Here is an 11,197-nt window from a genome sequence, read left to right as displayed (position 1 = left end):
TATATATATATATATACTTCTTCACCTGCGCTGGTCCAGGACCAAGATGGTGGTGTGACCAGCACAAAGTGCTGTGGGAAGAGCAGGACTAGAGCTGGGTGAACGAAACCTTGGGCACAAAATGGAAAGGGGTGCCAAAAAAGTAGGTTATCAAGATAAATAATACTTAACGCAGTATTTTTAGAAGTCGGAATCAATGAAAAAAAAAGTCCATGATGAACAGAATATCAATATTTTATATAAAAACAAGATCTGGCCCTGCACATTTATGACTTTCCTCACTCCCTTGTAGGTAGTCTAGGCCCTGATTGAAGGCTGGTCAGCTCCCTCTTACAGATACATTTCCAATTGTGCCCCCAAAGGACATTAACACTTACCCTCTCTGCTTAAAAAAAAAAGGAGTATATGGGAAGGAGTCATAGAATAAGTGGATACCATATTTGGAACACTTCTTACACATCAAGAACCATGCCAGGCAATGTCCAATACTTATAATAATCTTGCAATTAATAGAATGAATTTTGCAACTAAGGAAATGGAGTCTTAGGTTAATTTTCTTGAAGGCATAGAGTTGATAGGTGGCAAAATGGGTTTAAATCTGGGACAACCTCATCCTCCTTCCCTCCAGCAGCCCTCCATTTGTTTCCTATAGTTAAGAGACATTTATGGCTTTGTCTCCTTCTCTGATTTTATCTTATTTTATTTTTTCCTCCCTCCCCCTATGCTCCTCTGTTTTGTATCTTAAATTCCACATATGAGTGAAATCACATGATAATTGTCTTTTTCCGATTGACTTATTTCACTTAGCATAATACCCTCCAGTTCCAACCACATCATTGCGAATGTTAAGATTTCATTGTTTTTGATGGCTGAGTAATATTCTATCCCATATATATACATGTATATATACATATATATATGATGTTATATATATCACATCTTCTTTATGCATTCATCTGTTGATACACATCTGGGCTCTTTCCATAGTTTGGTTATTGTGGACATTGCTACTATAAATATCGGGGTTGCAGGTGCCCCTTTTGATCACTATATTTGGATCTTTTGGGTAAATACCTGGTAGTGCAAATCCTGGTAGCTGTCTTTTTACCCTTTTGTTGTTGTTGTTGTTGTTAAGATTTTATTTATTTATTTGGCAGAGTGAGAGATCACAAGTAGGCAGAGAAGCAGGCAGGCAGAGAGAGGGGAAAGCAGGCTCCCCACTGAGCAGAGAGCTGGATGCTGGGCTTGATCCCAGGACCCTGAGATCATGACCTCAGCTGAAGGCAGAGGCTTAACCCACTGAGTCACCCAGGTGCCCTCTTTTTAACTTTTTGATTAATCACCATACTGTTTTCCAGAGTGGCTGTGTCAGCTTGCATTCCCACCAGTAGTGTAAGAGGGTTCTCCTTTTTCCACATCCTTGCCAACATTTGTTGTTTCCTGACTTGTTAATTTTAGCCATACAGAATGAGAGAAGATATTTGCAAATGTCTTATCAGTTAAGGAGCTAGTATTCAAAATCTATAAAGAACATATTAAACTCAACACCCCCAAAAACAAATAACCCAGTCAAGAAATGGGCAGAAGACATGAACAGACATTTCTCCAAAGAAGACATATAAATGGCCAACAGACACATGAAAATATGCTCAACATCACTTGGCATCAGGGAAATACAAATCAAAACCACAATGAGGTAGGTGTTGGTTCCTAATCAACTCTGTCCCAGCTTTATGAATTTCTTATAACTTCTTAACCAGTTGCCATATGCTTGGTGGCTTAAAGCAAAATATATTCTCTTACAGTTCTAGATGCCAGACTCACTCCCTCTGAAAGCTCTAAGGGAGAATCTGTTTTCTTTGTCTTTTCTGACATCAAGGCTGCATTCCTTGGCTCATGGGCCCTTTCTTTATCTTCAAAACCAGTGCCATTGGGAAGCCTGGGTGGTTCAGTCAGTTAAGCTTCTACCTTTGGCTCAAGTCATTACCCCAGGTCCTTGGCATCATCTGTAATCATAATACCTGGAACGTTGTTTAATGCATAGAAAATTCACAATAAATGACCATTAAATGGTGTGTTCCACATCTTTGACTGACCTTTCAAGTGAAGTGTCTATATCAGTCAAGATGAGCTAGATTGTGCAGTTAAACAAACAATTCCAACATCTCAATGGCTGAAGACCACAAATGTTTCTCATTTGTGCTACATGTCCAGCAAGGGTTAGCTGGAGATTGTGTCTTATCAGTGTTGCCCTCATCCTTGTCTCCATGCTGACCGGGCAGCTAATATTCACATAGAATACAGGTGATTGCCACGAGGGAAAGAGTGTGATAAAGAACAAACTACTCTTAGAGCTTCTTTCTGGAAATGCCACACATCACACTGCTTCAGACAAGTCATGTGGCCACATCTAATTTTAAAGGAAAAGAAGTTTAGCTCTCCCACAGAGAAGTGTATTTGGGCAGAACAGTAACAATCTTGCCAAGGAACACTTGTGTGCTCTAATGTATCATTGAGACTTTTCCATTCCCAGGACTTTTCCTTTTATTCATCCTTGTCACTTCCATTGTATAACGAAAACAGTTATGGTGGCCTTATGTGTCTGCATATGTCAGCTATAGTCCCAGAGCCATAAAGCACTGACTCCAGCACTGTCTTGTTTAGAATCTGCCATCAACAAAATTAGGAGGAGAATCTGTAATACCTCTTTAATTCACTGGTTCTCAAAGCATGGGTTACTGAGGGCAACTATTTTCACAATACTACTAAGATATTATCTGCCTTTTCCACTCATGTTCTAATGACCATATGGAGGAATTTTCTACAACCCATCTGATTGTGATTTCATATCAAATTGAATGCAAAAGCAGAAAGGTGAATCCAGTTGCCTTTTGGTAAGCCCAGCATTAAAGAGATGTTAAAAAAGTAACCTTTTTTTTTTTTTTGAAAATGGTCATTTTCTTAAAAGTGTATGCTAACATATAGTATGATTTATTGTCCTTGTTATTTTTAAATGAGTTAAATATTTAATTTTTTCCTGTTTTAATTTCTAATATGACAAATATAAATTTAATTGATATACCAAATAGATATTATATAGATATAACAAACAAAAACAAACATTCTTTGGGGTCTTTGATACTTTTAAGAGTACAGGTAGTTCCTGGAAAAAGTTTGAGATCTGCTGCCTTAATATATATTCCCTCATCTTTTGAAGCCCCAGAGGCATCCTAGAGTGCTTTGTAATTGTTCTATGCCTACATTCTCCTCCCCAGACTATTGAAAATAAAAGAAATTCATGCCAACTCCCTTATTTCCCTGGGCTCCTGGAATGGGTACTTATTTTGCTAAGGGGGTAGTGGTGGGATAATGGCTTCAGGGGTCCTCCCTAATAGATCAGGTTCAATGAAGGAGCCTCATGCTGAGAACCAACCCCACACTTCATGTATAACCTCTGACTTTGGTCACTTTCTCTCTACTGGTTTAGGTTCCCTGTCACTTAGTAGTCATAAACTTGTCTTCATTTTTGTTGGGACAATTAAGTCATAAAATGTGTAAGCAAGTGCTATGTTATAGCATTGTTTGGGAGCAAGGAGTGTCTTACTGGTGTCACTGAAACTATCTTTTCCCCACATGAAATAGATTATAGAGATTGATTCCTTTGGGTTTATTAAGAATCCAGGGGAGAATTTATTAGAATTAGGTAACCCCTGGTTCAATTTTGGGAGTTTATAGTTTTCCAGGAATGCATCCATCTCATCTAGGTTGCTTAACTTATTGGCATATAACTGTTGATAAACTTCTGATGATTGTTTCTACTTCCTTGGTGTTAGTTGTGATCTCTCCCTTTTCATTCAAAATTTTATTAATTTGAGCTTTCTATCTCTCTCTCTTTTTTTTCTTTTTTTTGGATTAGTGTGGCCAATGGTTTATCGATCTTATTGTTTCTTTCAAAAAACCAGCTTCTAGTTTCATTGATACGTTCTACTGTATCTCTAGTTTCTACCTCATTGATCTCTGCTCTAATTGTGATTATTTCCCTTCTTATGTGTGGAGTTGGTTTGATTTGTTGTTGATTCTCCAGTTCTTTAAGGTGTAGAGACAGCTGGTGTGCTCTGGATTTTTCCAGTTTTTTGAGGGAGGCTTGGATGGCTATGTATTTCCCCCTTAGGACTGCCTTTGCTATATCCCATAGGTTTTGGACCAAAGTGTCTTCATTCTCATTGGTTTCCATGAATTGTTTAAGTTCTTTGATCTCCTGGTTGATCCAAGCATTCTTAAGCAAGGTGGTCTTTATCTTCCAGGTGTTTGAATTCCTTCCAAACTTTTCCTTGTGATTGAGCTCCAGTTTCAAAGCATTGTTATCTGAGAATATGCAGGGAATAATCTCAGTCTTTTGGTATCGGTTGAGTCCTGATTTGTGACCCAGTATGTGGTCTATTCTGGAAAAGGTTCCATGTGCACTTGAGAAGAATGAGTATTCTGTTGTTTTAGGGTGGAATGTTCTGTATATATCTATGAGGTTCATCTGTTTCTTTAATGATTTTCTGCTTGGATGATCTGTCTATTACTGAGAGAGGCATGTTAAGATCTCCTACTATTAATGTATTCATATCAATATGACTCTTTATCTTGATTAATATTTTTCTTATGTAATTGGCTGCTCCCATATTGGGGACATAGATATTTACAATTGTTAGATCATCTTGGTGGATAGTCCCTTTAAGAATTATGTAGTGTCCTTCTGTATCTCTGACTACAGTCTTTAGTTTAAAATCTAATTTATCTGGGACACCTGGGTGGCTCAGTTGGTTGAGAAGCTGCCTTCGGCTCAGGTCATGATCCCAGTGTTCTGGAATCGAGTCCCACATCGGGCTCCTAGCTTGGCAGGAAGCCTGCTTCTCTCTCTGCCTCTTCCTGCCGCTCTGTCTGCCTGTGCTCACTTGTGCTGTCTCTCTCTCTCTCTCTCTGACAAGTAAATAAATAAAATCTTTAAAAAAAATTAAAATCTAATTTATCTGATATGAGAATCACTACCCCAGCCTTCTTTTGAAGCCCATTGGCATGAAAGATGCTTCTCCATCCCTTCACTTTCAGTCTGGGTGGGACTACACTGTTGGTGGGAATGCAAGTTGGTGCAGCCTCTTAGGAGAACAGTGTGGAGATTCCTTAAGAAATTAAAAATAGAGCTTCCCTATGACCCTGCAATTGCACTACTGGGTATTTAACCCAAAGATACAGATGGAATGAAAAGAAGGGCCCTCTGTACCCCAATGTTTATAGCAGCAATGGCCACAGTCGCCAAACTGTGGAAAGAATCAAGATGCCCTTCAATGGACGAATGGATAAGGAAGATGTGGTCCATATACACTATGGAGTATTATGCCTCCATCAGAAAGGATGAATATGCAACTTTTGTATCAACATGGAAGGGACTGGAAGAGATTATGCTGAGTGAAATAAGTCAAGCAGAGAGAGTCAATTATCATATGGTTTCACTTATTTGCAGAACATAACAAATAACACGGAGGACATGGGGAGATGGAGAGGAGAAGGGAGTTGAGGGAAATTGGAGGGGGAGATGAACCATGAGAGACTATGGACTCTGAAAAACAACCTGAGGGTTTTCAAGGGGGGGATGGGAGGCTGGGGGAGCGAGGTGGTGGGTATTATGGAGGGCACACATTGCATGGAGCACTGGGTGTAGTGCAAAAACAATGAATTCTGTTACGCTGAAAAGAAACAAACAAACGAAAAACATGGATGGAACTTGAAGAGATTTATGCTGAGGGAAATAAGTCAGCAGAGAGAGTCAATTATCATATGGTTTCACTTATTGTGGAGCATAGGAATAACATGGTGGACCTGGGGAGATGGAGAGGAGAGGAGATGGAGAGGAGAAGGGAGTTGGGGGAAAGTGGAGGGGGAGATGAACCATGGGATGAACCATGAGAGACTGGGGACTCTGAGGAAATAACTGAGGGTTTTGGAGGGAAAGAGGGTAGGATCCTGGTGAGCCTGGTGGTGGGTGTTATGGAGGGCATGTATTGTATGGAGCACTGGGTGTGGTGCATAATCAATAAATTCTGGAACACTGAAAAGAAATTTAAAAAATAAATAAAATTTTTTTAAAAAAACTTAAAAAATAAAAGAATTAGGTAACCCCTATAAGGGATTTGTGGGTCCATTATAAGCTGTGAATACCTCAAATTAGTTTAACTATTTTTTAAGAATGGGTAGCCAAGAGCAATAAGGGGGAATAAGGTAGGTACAACAATGAGTTGGGAAGATCAAGAAGGCAGAGGGATTCCCAGAATGATGAGTCCTGACAAGGCCCCAACTTCCAGGGATCCCTGAGACTCTGGTGTGTGGGGAAGCAGAGGGCTGAAAGGATATCGAGAGCCTTCTGAGATCTTCCTAGATCTTTTGTGGACTGGTCCTTTATCCCTATTCTAAAATCACCCCAAACTATTTCTCCTCCTAACCTCTTTCTGAGTGTGTGTTGTTTTAAATTGGCCTATAAATACTCTGTACTTCCAAAGGTGGACCTAGTTCCCCACCCCCTAACTATGGGCTGAACTTAGAATTCTAACAAATAGAATGTGGCAAAAGTGATGGTATGAAGCTTCTAAGGTAGTTAATCAAAGACAGTGTGGTTCCCTCCTTGCTTTCTCTCTTGACTCACTCACTCTGGGACAAGCCAGTTACATGTTCTGAGCAGCTCTTTGGAGAGGCCAACATGACCAGCAACTGATGTGACCCACTGACAAACATGAGGAACTAAGGCCTCCAGCCAAGAGCCTTGTGAGGAAACCACCCTGAAGGCAGGTTTTCCAATTCCAAGGGGAGCTTCAAATGACTGCAATCTCATGTGATACCCAAGCCAGAGCCACCCAGCTGGCCAATGCCAGATTCCTGACTCTCAAAACTGTGTGAGATAATAGATATGTGTTGTTTTTAGCTAGTTTCTAGTGGGGTAGACTTGTTACACAGTGATGGGTAATTAATAAGTATTTCAATTCTTCCTATGACTTACTTTTTCTTTAAAGGTATTACCTGTCCCCACTGCAAGGAAAGGGATGCCCTTTGATAATTGGATTGGAGGAACTGGTTGTTTGTTCCCTGTTTGCCCCACTCTTACCTGGGGGATCCTTTCCTACCTCTTTCTGCCCTACTCTACTTTAAAAGATTGGTTCCATGGCCTCCTTGCCCTCAGCTTTCTGTTTGGTTTCCATTTATGGAAAGCACAGTAGGGGAGCAGAGGGCAGGATGAGAGAGCACTCTGGCCATCTACCCCTTTGACTCTCCTTTCCTTCCCACCAGGCCTAAGGAGGCAAAAGTTGATCTTACACATGACTTTATTTTACTCACAGCTGTGGAGTTGAAGTTCATGTGTTAAGGTCCAGGCATTTAGAAAAAAAGCAACTCACTCTTGGTTCTTCCTTTAAACTAGAAACTAGCCTCTAATTCCCCTAAGACAATCAAATCCACTTATTCAGGCTTGATCCCTCTGCAAGCAAAATCAGGGTTTCACTATCTGGATTATGCAATTGTTTTTTGTTAAATCATCAGGGTGGAGATGTAATACAAAGAATATCAAAAGGCTAATATTTCTGGAAACACCCCAGGAATTCTTCTTGCTTGCTTGAGAATTGGCTGGGCCAAGAAACTCCAAGTGACGTTTCCCTCCTGGAGCTGTCAGGGAAGGGCAAGGATCTATGAATTAGGCAGGTGGGGAATTGGAAAGAGACCTAGTTTTGCAGTGGGGAGATCTGACTGCCAGTCCTCACTTGCCAAAAGTTCACTGCCTGACCTTGGGCAAGTGGTTTAACTTCTCTAGTTTCCTTATATGGGAAACTTGTCTGTCTTACCTACTTCACAGGATGATGGTTGTGAAAAATCAATTAAATGGGATTTGAATGTATTATTAAAATATAAGATGAAGCACAAAGAAGTTAAGTAAGGAGCCCCAGAGCACATAGCTAGTAAGTGGTGAAGCTGGGATTTGGACTTTGGAAGTCTGGCTCTAGAATCTGTGCTCTTAGGCACTAACTTCATTAGTGGCCTTCATGCTGACCATACCCCTCAGTTTTTCAGGAAATTCTGAGCATCCCTTAGTTCACTCATCTCTGTCCTCCTAGGATTCTGTACTATAGTCTATTGTCTTTCACAATTGTATATAACATTCAAAAGGAGGAGGGACGATAAACTAATTTTGAGTTAAAAGAACTTTATATCATATCCAAGTCAAAGTCCAAGTAAAGAAGGTCTATTAATTATAAATGAAGAAAATAATGTTTCCTCTCTTTTTTCTAAAGAATATTATGGAGCTAAAGTGAAGGAGCATACAAGTCCAGAAACTTTTATCTGAAGTCCTAGGGGCCAGAAAGATTTTAGAATTTAGAAATGTTTCAAAGTTTTGAAAAGTCATAGACTGAAGTTATATACACAATATGTGTGTATAAAAGTATATGAATATGTTACATAACACAGAATCTAGGAAAGTTTTCAATAATCAATTAATCTGCAAGAAAGTAGACGTTCCAGCTAATAAATAAATAGTTTAATAGAATAATAAATAGTTCATGTCAATAGGTCATATTTTGCTGACAAAGTATGAAAAAAACTTTGTTTCCAGAAGTAGTTTGGATTTTGGAGTTATGGATAAATAATTGTGGACATGACATAATATAGAATTGGGACAGGGGTAACTTAATAATAATCATTATGTTTCATCAGAGGGAAGAGTACACACTTCCCCTTCTAATTCTAGTTCCCTCCTCAGGGAAGAGGATAGAGTTCTACAGTTCTACAGTTTTACAGCTCTGTTTTCTCCCTTGGTTAAGATCCAAAACCTCATCTTGAGGTTTGGATGACAGGGGCAGTCCATATACTATGCAATACTGATCCTAAGAAGGAAATCAGAATTTTTGCTTTGGGTAGGGAATATCTTCTCTTTGCACCTCTAGACCCCCTCTCCATCTTCTCTACCTTGCTCTGTGCCTTAGAAGCCTGGCTCATGGAGGTGAAACTCGCCCTCTGGCTTCTGACTGGGTTTGTCCAATGGGAAACCCTGGCAGAAGATGAGTGGGGAGAAGAGTAGAGTCTGGATGCCAATCCCTCAGTTCCTTCCCTGTGTGACTACCCCAGGAGAACAGATTGACTCCATGCATGGTCTGTTTTAAATCCTTTCTGGTACAAGGTGGGATATCGGCATGTTGGACCATGAACCGTACGGTGGTCCAAGGGCTTGTTGGTGGCTCCAGGAAGCATCTGGGAAACTAACCCTTATTCTGTTTCAGAAGTTCTTACTGCAGGAAAGTAGTGCTTGGATCAGGTTGTACTGTCACACAGAGCTTGAGGATGGTGCCCTATCTGTACAGTGTCCCCAACAATCATACACACTTTATATCACCACAAGGAAGATAAGGCACACTTGGCCAGGGGAAGAATTCTCTAGCACATGTACAGATTAAAAGTGTGTAAGGGCTAACCTGGTTTTAGAAGGGAACGATTTATTCTTCTAGATAATCTGAAAGGGCTCTTAGTCCTGGCAAGGCTTTGTAGGACAGGGAGCTCGCAACCCTTCCAAGGTAGAAAAGCAGTGATTATGAGCATGGGCTCTGCAGCCAGGGTGCTTGGGTCAGATCTTGTTCCCACCACTTGCCAGCTTCTTCTGTTATATACACAATATGTGTATATAAAAGTGTGAAGGTCAGATGTGTTACTACAGAGAGCTTAGGCTTACAGTCATTCCTGGAAATTTGGACACTCAGGATTGTTACCTACTTTATTGGAATTGGTTGCTGACCTCTCTGTGGTGTGTCTTGGCTGCTAGCTTCCTTCTCTATTTTTTAAGTAAGTGCATTTGGGGTGGCTTTTCAGCCAATCCAACTACCTCTGACATCCATTGGTCTACCTGCCATCTATCTTTCAAACCTTCATTGCATTCGTCCTGGCCCTTCATGATGTCTGTGCAACATGCAGTCAGCACCTAAGCAGGGCTGCTCATCATTGCAGTTATAAAAATGGCCATTTCCCACATGGGATGCACAAACCAGAGGGAACATAAAAATAATAGTAATGCAGAGACCTTGAAAGAGCTTGCAGGGAGGGTAGAAGTCATTCCGCTGTTCTGGAGGACAGTGAGTGGAGGGAAGTGAAAATCGATTTGCTCTCTTACAAACATGTTTCCCACAGTCCTGTCTCTTTTTGCTGGGTGATCAAGGAAAATTTCAGAGCTGCAGTTTCAGTTTCTTCATGCAGACAGGCAGAGAGCTTGTAAAGCTAGAAAGGGAAGACATTGTGAGCCTGGAAAAAGCTGCAAGGCCACACCTGAGCAAAGGTGTAGGGATGCTCCCTGGAGAAAGAAAGGCAGGTAGGAAGAAGGCTTCAGCTGGAAGCTTAGGAGAGGAGAGGAATGTGCCCTTGAGCAGTGAGTGGTACCATCCCAGTCATGGGTGTGAGAGTGTGACAATAAGAAAAATGTTTGTCTCCGGCTTGAACCACAGACCTCTGTCCTGGCATCATCTTCCACTCTGTTTCTAAAACAAGTCCATCATTAAGCCCTTCTAAATGCTCGTGGTTCCCCTTTCCTATTTCCCAGCATTTGTAACTTTATAAATATGCATGCTTCTTCCCCATGTGTTTTTATCTATAGAGCTTTTTTTTTTTTCAGACACAAGAAGGGCCCTAGAAATGTGTGAGGGGCTAATGATTAATCAAAGCTAACCACACTGAGGTCATCTAGGGAAGACCCAAGATCACAGGCATCCAATTCTTCAGTTCACTTCCTAAGAGTTTACCTGTAGGTCACCTGCCTTTTCATTCATTGGGTGTTTCCCCCTCCTCCAGACCATGTATCCAGGAGGCATGGATGTGCCCTCGCAATTCTGTCTCTACAACGCAATAGATGGGAGACATAACATGGTAGAGCTGGAGGTTATTCATGTCCCTCACAACTCCACCAAACTTCAGCTCAGCTTTAAGCACTGCCAATCTCTTCTAGACATCTTGGTTTTATTCTGTCCTCAGCACACCTTGCTTTACTTGCATCCTTGACCTTTAGAGAAAGGGCTGAGAGTGGAGAGGGAAGGAGGAGGAGTCATTGCCTACTGGGTCATCTTACAGCCATGCTTGCTTTGAGACTGCACAGTCACAGTCATGGAGCCAGCCATTTCTTGTCTGGGTCTAAGGT

This window comes from Enhydra lutris, unplaced genomic scaffold, assembly GCF_002288905.1.
Source record: "Enhydra lutris kenyoni isolate GAN:26980312 unplaced genomic scaffold, ASM228890v2 scaffoldscaffold17, whole genome shotgun sequence".
Taxonomy (NCBI): Eukaryota; Metazoa; Chordata; class Mammalia; order Carnivora; family Mustelidae; genus Enhydra; species Enhydra lutris.
This window is presented reverse-complemented; position numbering follows the sequence as displayed.